A 17,767-nucleotide genomic window follows, 5' to 3' on the forward strand; every position below is an offset into this window, starting at 1 on the left:
TGAGAGGATATTATGAAATCCATATATTCATATAAGAACTCGCATAATGGTTGCATATAGCAGAGCGAAGCCTCCGCAGCGATAACTTACACACCGTTAACATCTACGCTCTTTGTAATATAAACATACTTTGTTTTATATTTTTAACGATGTATATTTACTTGTATAGGTAGGTATATGGTGCAACCGTTAAACGATCGTTTGAAACCTTAAACGTTATATGAATATTGATATATTGAAACCTTAAACGTTATATGAATATTGAATTGTAGGGAGGAAAGATAAGATATTTTTCGTTTAAGTTCTTAAGAGGTTACACTGAATTCTTTCTACATTAACTTAGAAGTTAAATTAATAGTTACGAAAATTAGAAAAATGTTCCCAAGCTTTATAAGCGATACAATGTAGTACACACATTTCACTAGTTATGTTATGAAACCTTATTTCTAAATAAGGAAAGGCCTTCAATGCTCTTTACCGCCTCAATTTTTTTAAGTCAGTCGTATTTAATAGAAGTGACATATTGAATACCGTAAAACATGGCAACTTTACCATATTTTGGAACAAAAATCGAAATATATTTTTAACCATAAGACGCATAGAAACCAAAACTATATATTTAGAATTGTAGTCTATCTGGCTCACTTTACCGTAATCGTCATTATATACAAACGCTTACTTTAGCCGTAGTAAAGAAAAAACAACATGGGTAAAGATACCAAATTTTTGGCAACTTTACCTACGCGCCGTATTCATCGTGTATTGCATATTAAAGAGTTGTTGAGGTACAGAGGGCTTCATCTAGGACCTCTTCGTATTATAATGCAAACAATATGAGGAAATCTATAAAGATAACGGCTACACAGACAGTCGGGAAAGTTGCCACGGGTTTCATCGTAATTTACATACAAATAATTTGTTACGCTCGGGGTTGTCAAAAAATGAGAATTATTTTTATGACATGTATATTTAAAAAAAAATTATAAACCTTAAACCTAAAGTAAAAAAAAGCATAAATATCTGACATAAATATTGTTCCCTTTTAAACTAAATTAAGTTCTAAAATTTTAAGTTTTTATGTTTAAAATTGTAAAAAAAGGCTACAAAATAATGTTTAATCTTTTGACTTTTTAATTTTTTGACTTCACTATCTCCATAGCTAATTTTAACATTATTTTCGTATACTTTTTATATTGTCTAACTCCGAGTTATCTGCGGTTTTGTTTCATGTGAGCCATTTTGGCTCTAAAACAAAAGGTATTATTAAATACATTATAACTTATCATCCAGGATATTCACTATTATGCTGGGAAATTTAGGTATTCGAAAATGGTTACATACACACAAACAAGAAAAAAACATTTATTGCCAACCCTAACTGTAGGTAAAGTTGCCACAAAGCAGGCCGTGGCAACTTTACCTAACCTGTGTCAACATTACCGAAGCGATTATTTATCAATAAATTAAAGAAAAAGCAATTGCTGACATTACAACAGTAATCCCAACTATATTATACATTCAAGATCAAAATTTCACTCACCTGTGACATATAATTAAGGCTCTGTGAGCACAATTTAGGAACTACTAACTTTTAGCACATTTTCACGTATACATTGTGACGGCCATTACTGGCATAATAGCAGTCTTGCGTCTACGCAAAATATAGTAAATATTTCCTTTTAAAGTCTAAAAAATACTACTATTACAAAACAGAATTCTAGTGGGTAGATTTTTAGATAAATGAGTTTATACTGAATACCTATAGTATGGTAAAGTTGCCAAGGGTCTGGTAAAGTTGCCATAGTTTACCGGTACTGAAACATCAAACAAGTTTCCAAACATAGACGCAGCTCTTCATAAAGTAATACAGTTTAAAGAAATAAAATACTAGCTTATATTGAAAATAATGTACATATAGCTATTTACATGATGTCTCCCTGTTACACTGTCCTCCGGTGTGCACTGTGAAGGAGAAAGATGAAATGAGGCGTGCAGGATAGCGTGTGACGCAACTACCGGAAGTAACGTCAAAGCTTTCATTGTTTCCGGGGCGGGGACCGGCGCACGCGCCACTCCCACACACAATAACGAACATTCTTTCTTACATTGTGAACTGATTTTAATTGTATGGAGCTAGTCAACCGTTGCAGTCAGTAGTTTGTTACATGAAGTTTTATATTGATGTGGATCATAAATTATGTTATTTTATACGCAACGATGACCTGTCATGACCTCTATTTGTTTCCTAGTGCAACGTGTCTGTTATTAATAAAATAAAATGGCATGATATTGTAGTTTGCCTCAAAATACATATCGCACTACCTTTTTATTCCCAAAGGTTTACACATTTTAAAGCATTTATTAGTTACTTATCATATCTTTTTTTGTAATTTGATAAAATATAACTACGTATACATATTGACTCTTCATAACAAATCTCCTAGAAGTTTATTTAAAATACCAAATAAAAATCAGTGCAAAAGTTCATCGTCATTGCCTGTTAATGCTCTTTAGTGTAAAGCATTATCTATTTATTGTAAGAGTCGACCCAATTTAGCGTCGAAACTCCACCATTACCGAGGACCCTTCGACAGCACAATAAAAATGATTTATAGAGCCACGAGATCGTCCGCTCAAGAATATAATACGACTTTATTTATTGCCAGCAAAACTGATAATAAACATCTGGGTGAGCGCCTATTTATTTTTCCAGAACTATATTGCAAACTGTCAGCTTCAAACTGTTCTTTCTTTAAAAATGTAGCTGGTAACTGAGTACTGAATCAATAAGTAAGTATTCATTTCCACATAAATCTGATTTTGTAAATCATGGAGAAAAATTATAGTAACACCTTAACTATAATTACAATTTAATTTGATATTATTAAGCAGTGCACTAAAAATATTTTAAAGATTCAGTCAGTACAATCTGATACGATAGAATCTAAGTACGTAAAAACCTCAACAAAATTGTATCGTATGTCCTTTTTAATCTCATTAATTACTTGGTAAATTAATACGTCAATTTAGAAGAAGAATTTAGCTGTCGTCGGCGGTCGGCTCGCAGGGCACGGCGAGGCTGACGTTATTATTGGCCACATATTTGCGGCTCCCCGGCAGCTCGCTTGCTGAACAAACTAATCTGAAAATTACACGCACCCCACCCCGGCCCTGTCCTTACGGACCATCATACGAACAATACATTGTCATACTACCACTTCACTAGGCCGCCAGTGTCATAGAGTCGCAATAATAAACAAATATCTTCAAAGGTAAAGTCTATATACATTAAAAATTATACAAGGTTTAGCATTCATCACGCGTTTTGAAGGATACAATTCTAATTGTTTTTACAAAACAATTTCACTGTCACAATAATTACAGCCCAGTCCAGGGCGTGTGGATTATCCCAAAGATTTATCAAAATAAATACTTGTTTCCTTTTCTCATAAATATTTGCGTAATAAAATCCGTTAAACGTTTTCACAAAGTAGAAAATCCTTCGTTGAGGTCGAGACATTAATTTGAGGCAAGCAATAAAGGGGCAGCGAGATGTCTTCACCAAGACGGCGGCGTGTCGGCGGCGCGCCGCGGCCCCGCTCCGGCCCCGCTGCGGGCCGCACGACGCACGGTGACGCTCTTAAACGCTGCTCTATAAATTTCTCAATAAAAGTCTGCTTCATATCCAGTCACACAGAAATGAACCTTCAGGGAGCCACCTAAAACCCATTGCCGGGCTCAAACTACACGAGAGAGATGTGCACTTTCGTAAATGGCGGTAAACGAGAAAATAATTTACTTTGATATGATTCTCCTTCCGTGCATGCCCGTCATGCGAAAAGACAACTTAACCCAGACTGATAAGGCTTTAAATAGCACGGATAACATCTGTGTAAATACAATTTTTGGCAATTGATTTTACCTAGGAGATTAATGCCGCGGCTTTAGCTCGCCGCGCCGCCGTGTCGTAAAATGTAAGCGAGCCTTATTCAATTAAATTTGGCGACATTATAGCAATCTCAGGCAGCTCATTTAAGAGGAGGATAACGCGTTGACAGCCCACGCTTTGTTCATTGTGTTTTTGATTGGCTAGGCTGAAATTCAACGTTAATTTATCTGACGTACACTAACCAGTATTAAAACTGGTCAGAGCATCAACATCGTGGTTGGGCTAACAAAGTGCTCATGCACAATGTGCGGGCAATTTGTTTTATTAAAACTTGTTAATTAATTGGATGCGATAAAATGAACACTCAATTGATCCAATAACCGTAATCAAGAGATAATTAATACATTAACCGATATCCAGATTAACGACAGCATCAACATTAACTTATCCTTTAAGTATGTTCGAAAGACAAAAGTTCCTTACGGATCCTAAATCTTTTAACCGAAATGTCTGATCAGAAGGGGGACCAGGTAAGAAATACCAAACCTATGGCCGGATCCTTGAAATAACAACGCACCATTAGCCAAGTCGTGTTTATCCTGCTGAAGAAAAAGGGATTGTTGATTTAGAACCTCTAACCGGTTGAAAAACCACAGACACAATACAAAGACTTACATTGTTGGAACAGCACATGATAAAAAAGGCGTCACAATACTATTCCTCTGAGCTGAATGAATGTGGTAAAAATAATATCAAAGCATACATAACGTACGATTTATATAAAATTGCAGTTAGCAATAAATGTGGCGCGGACAATTGTTGTAATTTGCGGACAGTCGGTGGACGGCTATTTCTAATCGATTTCGATTGTGACTGGCTTCCACGGTTCAATCTACCGACTGCGACATAAAAGTTGCACGCAACTGATACCGTATAGGCTACCTTGCGCTACGAATTTCTCTCGCAGCACCGTAATAGCCCATCGCTGAGCTTATTACCCGACGCCATCTATTGAGAACGGCTTTACAGGGAAATCCCGAATAGCTTGTAGACGGCGCTCAACTTAATAATATCTGCTCGCAACTTATTTTTTAACTTTCTGCTTAACAACGTTATTGGGTGGATTTACACGATACGGGTTCTGTGTTGCGAGTCACTTATAAATTAATGTACCTGCGATGTTATTACTTCGTAACAAATTCTTGCACATTACGTGTATGTATCAAAAGTCCCTTAGAAACCGGGAGTCAAAAATTGAGTAAAATTATACGCAACTTAAATTAAGCAACTTCGAACAGGATGAAATAACATCATTAATACCTACTTTGTTGTAACTCGCAAATTGATTAGCCAGTCCCTTTCAAACTTTCTGCTTTGTTATTTAATCAAAGATCTAAATGTTTCGCATACTTCTTCTCAAACTTTCGACTTTAAGTATTAAAAAAATTGACAACTTAAGTTGAGAAAAATCCCTTCCCAACTTGTGAGTAGGTATATATCAAACGAAGTACAGGGATGCAAATTAAAGTGTCCCTAAGTTTGTCAGATGTTGTGGTGTACGCAGGCGGACGAAGTCGTCTCCGTGGAAACTTTTATCCCTGGTGGACGGGTAACTTGCAAATAGTCTCAGACAACACTCCCAGTTAATTTAACATGGAGCTACTCAGGTAGATTGTTCATTGCAGTCGGTTCCATTAATTGATATTGTAGACAAAGACTGCAATTATTTAGAAAAGACAGCGTCCACTTCTAACCATTTCACCGAGGACAGTTAAATCGTTAAACAAAATTATAGCTTCCGGATTGAACTACCACAAAGGTAACGAAAAGCTAAAGCTTAGAGCTGCGTATTTGTAAGTCGTAGACGAACCGGATACAATTACAGACGGCAATCGTCGCGGAGACCGTACTGTGGAAATATAAGCTCTCGTGGCCGTAATGGAGCGGCTCTCTCTCATTATTGCGGTCCGGTGACGCTACGCCCAGCCGGCTCTGAAGCGACCGGTTTGCGACCTCTCACACTTTGAATATCGACTAAGAGTACTTTTGTAATCCTTATTCTACCTTTCATTAATCCATCAGCTGATGTTTCATAAAATTGTATCATCATAAAATACAATTTTCCTCATTGCATTTCTTCTGCCAATTGCTTCCTATTTCCACTCGAGTGCGAGTTATCGAAACGAAATAATAAGCAATATTATTACAGTTTTATTGGATGCAATTCGATACATTTTAATACAAAGCCAATAGAGTAACAGCGAGTTATTGTAGTGCTTCTCTGTGCTTTTAACGTGGGTCTTTAAAATGAATTCACAATAGACAGTAGCGAGTGGCGGCGGGTCTCCATCGCGTGTATTTCAGCGCACGATCTAGTTTTATTGTAGTACCCTCATGTGAAAGCCAATACACAACGCGTGGAGTGGTTAATGCGCCGACCGTAATATCAATAAAGAGGGGCGTCAGAAGGTGGAACAGGGGTGGTGAACACCTGTCTCCTCCTCCAGGGCCTCGTGTCGACTTTCCTCCGATACTTAAAATATGGCGTGTCATTTTCTCAGCTCCGATAACTCGTTTGTACACCGAGATTTGTTCAACGGTTGTTTAACGAAAATCATCCGAGTAATTCGAAGCTCACTCGTATTCATTATTTGGTTAAGTGATTATGTTGCAAGTGGTATCCCGCGCGGGAACCTCAGACACATATCTCATAATAGAGACGCCTGTGGGTGGGTGCCCGCCGATTTATGCAAGATTGTACTGTTAAGATTTGTGATATCTTTACTATAAAATATACGACGATACTCCTAATAAAATCAAGCTTCTCCGTAATTCAGTAAATATAAAATCTATCATTGTATATGATAAAGGAGATATATTCCCTTCTCTTTTCTTCAGAAAATTCAATCTTGATACGCCTTTATTTTAACACAGCAAAGTTTGAAACGCAAAAAAATTAACACCTACCTATACATTTTTTTCTTTACATAAAATAACACTTTTCAATGTCTATTTCTGTTTGTTCGCCGCAGTATTGTTTGCCTATTTAAATATGTGTCAGGGATTTCTCCCCCATAAAAAGGGTGATAAAAGCTTGCTATGTCAACACGCTGTACAAAAGTAATCTCAACAGTTTTCCGTCCTTTTTCCTGCGCTTAGATTTTTTGTAAAATTTTCACAGTCGTTAGAATACATACTTAAGGAGACTTTTGGTTGCGGTGATAGCTATTTCGAACTTGTTGCAATAAAAGACAAATTTAGAATAAAAAGATGCAGTAAATGTATGTTAATTACATGGTTAATAACACATGACTATGGTTCATGACTAGGAAAGCCGCGGAGGCTGTCAAAGCGTAGTGCCACAAACACGGCAGTGGTGTGCCGTGGCCGGCCACCACAATTAGGCCGAGTGCCTGCTTTGATATACACACTCCATCCATAGGATCACTATATTCACCAGCCGTTGATAACACGAAGAGCAAAATTCCTGCTAAACTCCGTTCTACAATACTGTAAAGCAAAGGATTCTAGGAATTGGCAACGTACGCGCAACCTTTCAAAGTATTTGTAATATCTATGAGAATTTTTATTCAATTCCAAAGCGAAATCTGTACAAAGGCCCTGTGAAAAACTTTAAAATAAAAATAGATCTGCTACACAATCGGCTCAACATTCAAATAAGAGAATGTTTGGTTATTCAAATCGTACTAGCTTATGGTTTATGGAGAAATAGACAAAACAAAAACATGTTTTTCCGAATAAATCTGAACTTACATTCTCCTAATGATAACCCGATAGCACCGAAATTTGATACGTCCAGAAACATCGAAAATGTACGTACACATTTCTACGTACCGTACGCGAACGTGGCTCCTATTTTACAGTCGAACCCCAGAATCGAAGTCAGGAAAACAAAATCAGAACTGGTATATAAAACCACTCGTCCAAAAAGACAGTCAATAATACAAGCTTAATGAATAACTTAATGCAAATGCTTAAAAGTAACCCGGCAATATCCAATTTAAGTTTAATTTTCAGACCATAAATTCGGTTTAGCTCCCCGGAGCGGCGCGGGATTGAGTCTCCGACTCTCCGCAAAATTGCAACCAACATTTTTATCCCTTTGTATTGTACTTCGGAAATTTAAGAGAGGATCCATCTATTCTTTGTAATTCTGTAACTCATTTTGATTGTCTATCGGCAAAGCACTCCGTTACCTATTATTTTCATTGTGGTTAAGGATTTTGAAGTCTATTGTAGAACTTCTAAAATGTTCTTGTTTGTGTTAAAACCACTCTTTTGTGAATTAATAATGCTTATTTGTTAATGTTGTGCCTTTAAATAATGTTCTGTGTAGATTATTTTAGGAACTGTTGTTCTTAGTTTGTAGCAAATTGTTCTCGTTAAAACTAGTCGATAGACTACACCATTATTCATTTTGTGAGATCGGTTTCTGCGTTCATCTCAGGTGTAATAATTATCGTCTAGGCTGCGGCTGTCTGGCAAAACACCGGGAACCGTTTGCCCGTCGCACCAAATTAAGTTTGCGAACACAATTTTTCTCTAGAAAGTATTTTTATTTACATCTCGGTGCTTATATAGCAAATACCTTGCCGGTACCTGTTTTATTATACTTGTTTTACTGGGAATAACAATTTCGCTTAATTTATTTTGTATTTTTCTCTTAAATATGTATAACACTAAGATCATATTCACACTATCTCCTAAATATAACAAGTCATTCGTACCTACATATTTCGTACATTGACAAAAATATTTCAAAGCGCTAAAGGATTTTGATCCACCTTTCAATAAGATTTCGTGAACCAAATATTACAAAATGTAGCTCTACGTCCGAACTAAGAATTGTAACTGTACTGTAATCCTTTTCCGCAGAAAGTAATAATTCGCAGCGTGATCTCGACCACTAATCCTTTAAAATACGATGCTCTTTTCAACGTTTCAAAATGTTGTTTCATATAAAAGGTGAAATTAATTTCACGTGGCAGCGTGGTGCAGCAGAGACTCAAGAAGCCACATAAAAACAACGATGTAATTCTTTAGCGCGACACATTTTATCCTAGTTAAGGAGAGCGCGTCGTCGCGCTCGCGCACACATGACTTAACTCTCCCGGGCTGCAGTCGCAAGTCGCAACGTGACATTTAAATATGAATATGTCGTTGCCGCCGCTTCCCTATGAGCCAGCTAATAATCTGTGATTTTTCCGCACATCTGCTCTCGTGCACGGCGCCTTAACGCCACGACAACTGTCGCCTTCAACTCGTTGCAATTAAAGCTCCGATGCATAAAGAACTTGCAAACGTATTTCACATATCACGAGTTACGCTTGTGTAGTCAATGTTCCTTTATCGCGAAATTCTTACAGCGAAACGATTTTACAAAATCATCCCGTAGTGAAAACTTTTCCTCCATGGCACACAGTTTTCTTATAAACTTACAAGATAACAACCCCGCGACAGGCATTTGTTTGGGAGTAATTCGAGTCACCGGGCGGCGACGGAAAAGCATTTTCGCACAAATTGATGTCACTCCACGAACGATAAAAGTTTTGATTCTCGTGAAGGAAAAAGAAAGCTCAATGGTCCATTCACCGATTTCATTGCTGTTGAAAAACGAAACTGAGAGTAAAGTATCTACACTGCATACATATGTATAGATCAATTTAGCTTATCCAAATAAAAAATAAAGTGAGTTTGGTGTAAATATAATAAATTATCCGAATCATTACTTAAACGCTCTTTCCCCCAAGTGCTGCGAACCGTTTAACGAGACAACATTTCTTCCTAGTTACTTAGAGGTGACAATCGCAAAAATAAAGTGAGTACCCGACAACATCCAATAAAGTGATTCCGGCCAAAGGAAGCAAGAAGATAACCTACTTACTGATCCGGCGTATTCTATTTGCCTGTAATAATCGCGATGACAATCTCATATTACATAAAAGATTTGCCCCTCTTTCGATCGAAATACGATTTTCTCCCTTCGGAGCTATTGCCGCTCGTCTCGAATTTTTTCGTCATTGAAAATGGAGCTACTACTATGGGATATTTTTGAATGTATTCGAATGAATAAGAAATTTTGGCGCCACCGAGAATGCATAATACGTAGACTAGAAGAGGGGCGAGGAGGCTGTATCTTAGCGGGCGCGGCGCGGGTGCCGGATAATAGGAGGCGAGGAGGTCGGCGTGCCGGGGAGACCTACGCGACCATTAATAAAAATATACACGTAATTGTTTGTTAGCACGGCCCGTCTTTAATATTGACGCTTTGAAATGCAGAAATAAATACACGAACAGTACACAATCGCTGCCTTTGTATTTGACGTCGAACAGGTTTGTTTATTGAAATACAAGACGATCAATTAACCTTTAGCGGATATTGCTAAATAGTGAAGCTGGGGGAGTTTATTATTATTTAGGTAGGGTTATTTAAATTGTATTTCTGAACAGACAAATTCTTCTGAGTCTAAATTCTTAGATAGTCGCGACATTTTTAGAAGGGAATATTTAATCAGTAGCTAAATATTTAAAAGCATGCAATTTGGCTTCAAAACTCATTTTAACTCACTTCAAAGTACGACTGGTGTTGTTCTATTTACTTAAATAATAGGTGTCCTCCATAACATGACATCAATTACACTTTATGAGTACTTAACTGAATTTCAATCTTGATAGAACTCGGGTCTCTTCAAACAACCCCTCACTAAATTGTGCTAATGCGAGTACACATCCAATACGAGTAGTAACACTATTCAAACAAAAGTAGGCCGGTGGGTTTCGGACTATTATAGAGACATTGTCGCGATGCGTGTAATGTACAGTGTAAAGGTACAACTTGACAATTGTGAGATAACGGGAAAGTGAGCGAATTTGGGAGTCGGCAGCGCTTTTGCAGCATTAGGCTTGGGAATAAGTTTGTTCATTACGCGGGGAACAATGCGGTAGGCTCGACGGCAGCGGAGGAAACGTGCGCCGACGCTGCGACAATAGGCCCGCCGCCTTATCGCGCCGGAACGCGTCGGGCCGCCGCGCGACGCCCGCCCGCGCCCCGCGCCCCGCCTCCGCCACGCCGACTTGACGTATGAGCAGTGAATAAATGGGAAAACTTTTAGCTGCCGTTATGGGAGAACGAACAATTGGTCATCTGTTGCGGAGGAAATGCTTAAACGTCCGTTAATCTTGTACGACAGACGGACGATAGGGGAGACAAACCTTTGTCCAACTAATTGTTACTGCCCTACTTATTCTTACAATGTTGTTAGTTACATCTTGTGTATGAACTCAAGCATAGTGCTAATATTTTTTGTGTGGATCTTTGTACCTAATATTTCTGTAGTTTTGTTTATTCTTACTTGTTGTATATCTGTACTATATTTTTATTTGTAAAATATAAATAGATAATGTTTAAAGCACAAAAGGCAAGCCAGAGTAAGTGTAACCTAATTCTGATTTATTTTTAAAATTGTATTGTTCTGCCAATGGTTGTAAAAGCAACCCTAAAGTCGTTTGTTTGCTCGGCGAGGACACTGCCTAATTAATTAATTGCCCGTCCATTTGTTAATTAAATGGCAAGTTTTGCTTTCCTAGAAAAGTAATGATCATTTTCTTCTCCCTGGAAGTCTATGAAGTGTAAAAGGTAAAAAATCTAGGCTTGTATTTAAAATACCCGCTTCTAGCTATACTCGGAAGAAGGGAAACTTGAAGAGCGAAGAGTTCACAAGAAGAATCCGCATATAATTCGGGTTTCGGGACGACGGAACCGTGATTAAATTGGTTCGTTGTCGACGAAACCTGCAAAATGTGCGGTTGAACATCACAGCCAGCGAGAGTACGAGCTGCACGAGTCGCGACTGAAGACCGGACAACGCTCGAATATCGTCCAATTAAATCTTATGCACTATGTAAATATAAGCGCAGATGAAATGAAAATGTACACACATGTATGTATCGTATGTATTGCAGGAATATTTCCACGTTCTGAATACTCGTGGCTTATAGTTTATTTTCAATGTGCAAGTGCTTTTTTAATTTGACAGGTGACTGAACACGCCTTACTGCCGTCTATTGTGTTGTAAAAGTATCGAAATTGAACGAGCGCTGTCCATTTGGAGGCTGTATGGGAGCCGACAATAACCGGGCGGCCATTCGTTTCTCGCTCTCTGAATATCCAAATGATTTTTTTCACGATTTCATTGCATTGACTGGTGTAAATGGCAAGCGTTGATTTCTGCCTGCCGGCGAGCGCGCGGCGTGGGCGGCGGCGATGTGGAACACCGATAACTGAATTAACGAATATTACTGATGTTCTGGAATCAAATTGTTTGGTTCACTTGATTGATGCCTAGTTTAATTAGTTAGCATTAGCGGTGCAACGTAATTGAATGAGTCGTCCGCATTGTATACCATGTATGTGTGTATCATGTAAGTGAATGTTGATGTGGCACTCTAAAACCTATTAACCTGCTAGGAAGAGGATGTCAATCTAAGGGCGTATCAAAAGATAGTACTTATTAGCGAAGAGTTTGTTCCCCTGTTTATGAAAAGCTCTCAAGGCAGTAATTAATATGAAGAAAATGTAATTACGGTTAATAATTACAGGTGTATAGGAAAGTTACGGCTTTAAGATGTTTTTAAAGTAATTTATCTTTTGTTATTACTTTGTTGCTTCATTGGTTTTGAACGATTTTACAATTTAAATGATAAACAATTATTTTCGGTTTAGAAATGTTCCGTAGTTGTATTAAATCTTCATCACTTACAATAAGTATAGACCAAATGAGTTCTAATGCCAGTGAAACAAAAAGTATTAAGACCAATTTAAGACAAATTACCTTTGCGTCTCAATTTCGTATTACTATTTCCAGATTTTTTTAAAAACAGTAACGTTTAACCGTAACATTCTAGCACATACAAGAAAATTACCAATCACAGAAACCCACTGCAGTACCCACTACACCTCATAATTGAAACACCACAACCTACAATTACCACATCAGCATCGAATATCTTCCCATCACTAGACATCCGATTAATCAATTACTGCATAATTGTGCCTACAATTAGGTGATAAGTCTGTCAATACGTAACTATCACTCTCACTGATACATGTTCGTGATGGCCGAGGCTTGTAGTTGCTAGTAATAATAGCTCCATATCAATTGTGATGACTATGAATGGCATCATTAGCTGGCTGGACTGTGATCATCATTTGCCTACATGATTGTGTAGACGATGTAGCCATTATTGTAGGTAAATAGGGACTGTGTTACAACACTAACGGAGTTGGTTTTGTGAGTAGGGATTAGTCGTTTGTTTTAAGTTAGTGATTATTTGTGTTTTGGGAGGTTAATCTTAAATGATTTAATGCTTGATTTTTCGCTACTTAGTAGTAAGGGAATACTAAGGCCTGGTATAGAAAAAGCTTCTTTTTTCTGGGCTAATAAATTATTGTTACATTGTATTATTCTGATTTAGTCTGTAAAAAGTTTTTTTTCCCTTTTATGGAATAAGATATTAAATATTTTATAGAAAAAGTAAACGAGCAGACGGATCACCCGATGGCAAGCAATCGCCGCCGCCCATGGACACCTGAAACACCAGAGACGTTACAAGTGCATTGTCGGCCTTTTAGGAGTTAGGAATTTAAGGGTTGTTGGGTAATCGGGGATTGGGAAGAAGGGGTAATTGGGCCTTTGAAACTTTCAGTGGTGACTTGGCGTTACTTATCTACAACTATTGGGGCCAGTAGAATACCAGCGCAAGACCCTGTCTTGCACATGCTGAACTGGTCCCATTTCATCGTAGACTTGGGACTCACGGATAATATCCATACAATACACAATTATTATATTCACATCCTTTCTACTATAAACTGTACTTACATGTCATTTGTATTTTTCTTTTGTGTGTGTCTTTTCTTTCTTTTTCTTATTTCTATATTCATTCAGTCTATATTTATCAAATTAACAAATGGTAAATAAATATTTAATTGAAAAGGGAAGTACAATTTTGGGACTGTTAAATTTTATTTTTGATATTTATAAACACTTTTCTTAATTGTTCTTTTGCTGTGAATGACTATGTTGCCTGCAAACAGGAAACATAATCATTCGTAAAGGGTATTAATATGCAAAATTGCAACAGCTCAATCAATTGAAAATCGACAAACTAGTAGTACACAGGAATGCGTTGAACGCCATGCTTTCAAAGTTCTATTCAATAACTTTTACCAAGCATGTACTTAAAGTATCAAAAATACAAGACTTGGAGCTTATAGCAACGAAGTTGAGGGGCTACAAGTTTTTAAACATTTCGTTGCCAAGGAATATATTTAGCCAAGTTACAACATAACATCATCCGTACATAAGCTCGTTACACGCAGCGGACTCTTCATCCTCCCATTTTATCAGCTTCCGTGTTTGCATTCACTTGGGAGGCACAATTTTCTACATTTTAACTTTTAAAATCGAATAAAAATGTAATTTCCCTGGCTCGCTGAAAGCTTTATGATTCGTATTCATCGGCAGCAAGCAAGTTATTCGTTAGCAATCTCGTAAAATATAAATCCGCTAGTGAATGGGCGTCGACGTCCGCTGCGCACGTGTGCTCTGCATCACCTGACACGATAGGCTGAATGCAGACCGTACCGTCGTCCAATTTCGCGCGCTAAATTGTTCATAACGGAAGTTCATATCCGGACGTCGGGCCGCCCTGCGCTTCAGGCGAGATTAGGCGGTAATTACCATTTCCTGTGACACAGGACGCAGACACGGCTAGAGAAGAAGCGGCTTTACTCCAGGACGCACCGTGTTTGAACTCACCGGAGGAAGGAAGAATTTACCGCAATAATTACCCAACTTCCAACATTATTGGCTTCCTAATTAGTAATCGTCTCCGCATTACACGACGACAGAACCTCAGCCGAGGATACGATGTGGTGCCATACACGTATACAAAGTCCTAAGTGTCGCAATAAAAGCCCTTCGGAAAAGACATTTGTGGAAGTATTCGCTAGCCAAATGCCGGTATAAATTGAGTGTATACCATTACTGAGTCGGAAAAACTGATTATGTAGGAATTGAACGGAGTGCGGAAAGGTTGCGCTGTTGTGCGGCGCGCGCGCCTCGCTGCCGCCGTTGATATGATTGAATAAGCGAACACCGGGCTCCCTAATGAAACATATTGAACGTGTATCGAATCACTTAGGCGCGCCGGTGCGCTCCTGCACTCGCTTTTTGGGGCATGTCAACAAGCCGTAGGTGAACCCTATAAATAACATTACGGTGGAGTCTCGTTTTAAGAGAGACAATAAATTGAATTAACTCCGCCAACTTTGAACGTCAAAGGAGAATAAAAAATTTCAACTTCATTTTACGGAATATAATTTCACGCGGCATCAGCGTCTCCCTTTGTGTCGCTTAGAAAATATTTACGCAAAGCTGTGCCCCGTAAACCCACAAAAAGGGAGAATCCTAATTAATTCATTAATGTCATTATAATTAAGACATTTGCGGCATTTAATGTGCATTACTTTCAATCTTGTCTGCCAGGGTTATATTTTACGAAGAAAATTAGCAAGGGTAACTTACTACACTTAATAATGAGATAAGGTTGACTCAAATTTTGCGAGAAAATCTTTTATATTTCGTTATTGAATCTCGTTTGTATACAGGCAGATACTTTATCAAGTTATAAGCATTTATATCGCACTGACACACTGAATGTGTTTAAATTTATTTAAATTGCTCAAATATTTGTAGTGTATGGTACTTAACTGGACAGTAAGAATAAGTTATTATTTAAATAGTCACAGTTAAATAGTTATTATTATTAGTTAGTTAATATAATTTATAATTGTTATAATATGAAAAAATCTCTGAATGTATTATACCTTAAGTTTATACAGATATTTTTTGTTAAACATGTTTTGTATCTTTTACAAACATTTCAATATTGGCAATCTGTTTTCTATAGAGATGGGAGGGTCTGAAAAATCCTAGTTTATCCGAGCGGTAGTGTTGGGTATTTTGACACGTCGCGTCGGTTTTGTTTTCAATCATCCAGTGAGGTGCAGTTTGCAATGTAGCGCGGCGCGACGCGTGACCGGCTCACTCACTCTGCTACCGACACCAAAGCTCTTTGAACACATTCACTAAATCCCCTACCTAGGAAAAAGCTTGTAAAAATTAGAACCTTTTGTAATGTTGTTTGTAGTACCTAACTATTAAAGGTTTTCTATACTAAATGCCAATTAATTCTTTATTTCTGAATGGTGTCTGAATTGTGCATAAAGATTTATTAATTTTGCTAGGTAACCATAATGCCGATCACTACAATTAAAGTACATATAAACACCTATATTTTCCTTAATGAAGAATTGTGTGAATGACAAGTATTGTAAGCTATTTGCTCCATACCAAAATCAAATAATAGTAGAAGTCATTTAAAAATTTCAAGATATTAGACCATAAAGTTATTACAAATCTAGGAAAAATTATTGATTATACGTTGCAATACTTATATTTAACATTGAGATTATCTTGCTGAAACATACAGCTTGCAGGTAGTAGTACTTCTACAGAGATGCTTTCGTATAAACAATTAATGATCACCCACGAAATACCTATAAATGGCGGATTTTAATAAAATAACAGAAAAAAAGAAAAGATAAGATTAAGAGAAAAAATGTAAATGATAGATATACTGTCTTGTCTTGTTCTTTCGTGCGAAACCACCACGAGCTTGACCTCCCTGGTGTTAGCTGTGAGCCTGTGATATAGAAATATTGAACTCAAACCGAACCGATTGACAACCTACTGTTTACCTGAACATCCACCAAAACCAGAGAACCAAGGTATCTCTGGATCACCATCATCGTAGCTCAGATGATGTCGAGTCTTTTATAAGAAAAGTCTTCGAGAAAAGTGTTTCGTTAAAATCAAGGAATAAGGAAATAGGTACACCATTTCTTGCGAAAAAAGCACGTTACTGCACCATATAATACAAGTTAAGTATAAGCTATCTTACATAACGATACATCATGTGTGAAAAATATTCGATTCTATCCCAACAGCAAGGAGACAATGAGGATGTGAGCCACCCATTACGAAGGTAGTGGAAAGGAAATGACAGCTCCAATGTTTCCTTATTAGCTTTACAAGTAACGTCAAACGTTCAACCTATAAACATATTCATCTCCGCCCTACAAAATATTGTAGGAAATCGTAATACGGGAAATAGTAACTTCAATGCAGGAGATTGGAGGAACTAAGTACTTATACTTATAATTGTTACGTCCATTCTCATTTAGTAGATTCAGTTTATATCACATAGAGGGCTGGCATGTTCTAAGAATAATAGCCCCTAAAATAAAAGATTAAAAAATGAATATATATCACATAGAATTTTCAGCAGTCAATGGTTCATAGACTTTTAAGTAGTCTATGGTGCATTGAGTTTTAAAAAATATATCTATGATAGATTTTATTCATTGGCGCGAAACAGGGAATTGTATTACAAATTACATATTATAGGTACATGTTTAAGACCTAAATAAAAATTGTTATTCCACCGAATTTCTGTTATTTACATTTTTTTTAAGAATTTTCCAGAGTCGTCATATAATAAAGCGAGTGGTGACGGCGGAGATGTTTGTTACTACCCCAATGGCTAAGGGACTATAAACACATTCGGGAAGCAGCACTCTCTGATAAACTTGAGCTTCTTAAATTACATTCTTCAAACCGTCTGTCAAGCTTGACAAAATAGTACTATACAGGGAGGTTCAGTCCTACAGTAGACTAGACTGTCTTGGTCTGCTGGTGTTAAAGTATTATAACTTAACTGCATAAAAAAGAA

Source organism: Spodoptera frugiperda, chromosome 27, assembly GCF_023101765.2.
Source record: "Spodoptera frugiperda isolate SF20-4 chromosome 27, AGI-APGP_CSIRO_Sfru_2.0, whole genome shotgun sequence".
NCBI classification, from domain to species: domain Eukaryota; kingdom Metazoa; phylum Arthropoda; class Insecta; order Lepidoptera; family Noctuidae; genus Spodoptera; species Spodoptera frugiperda.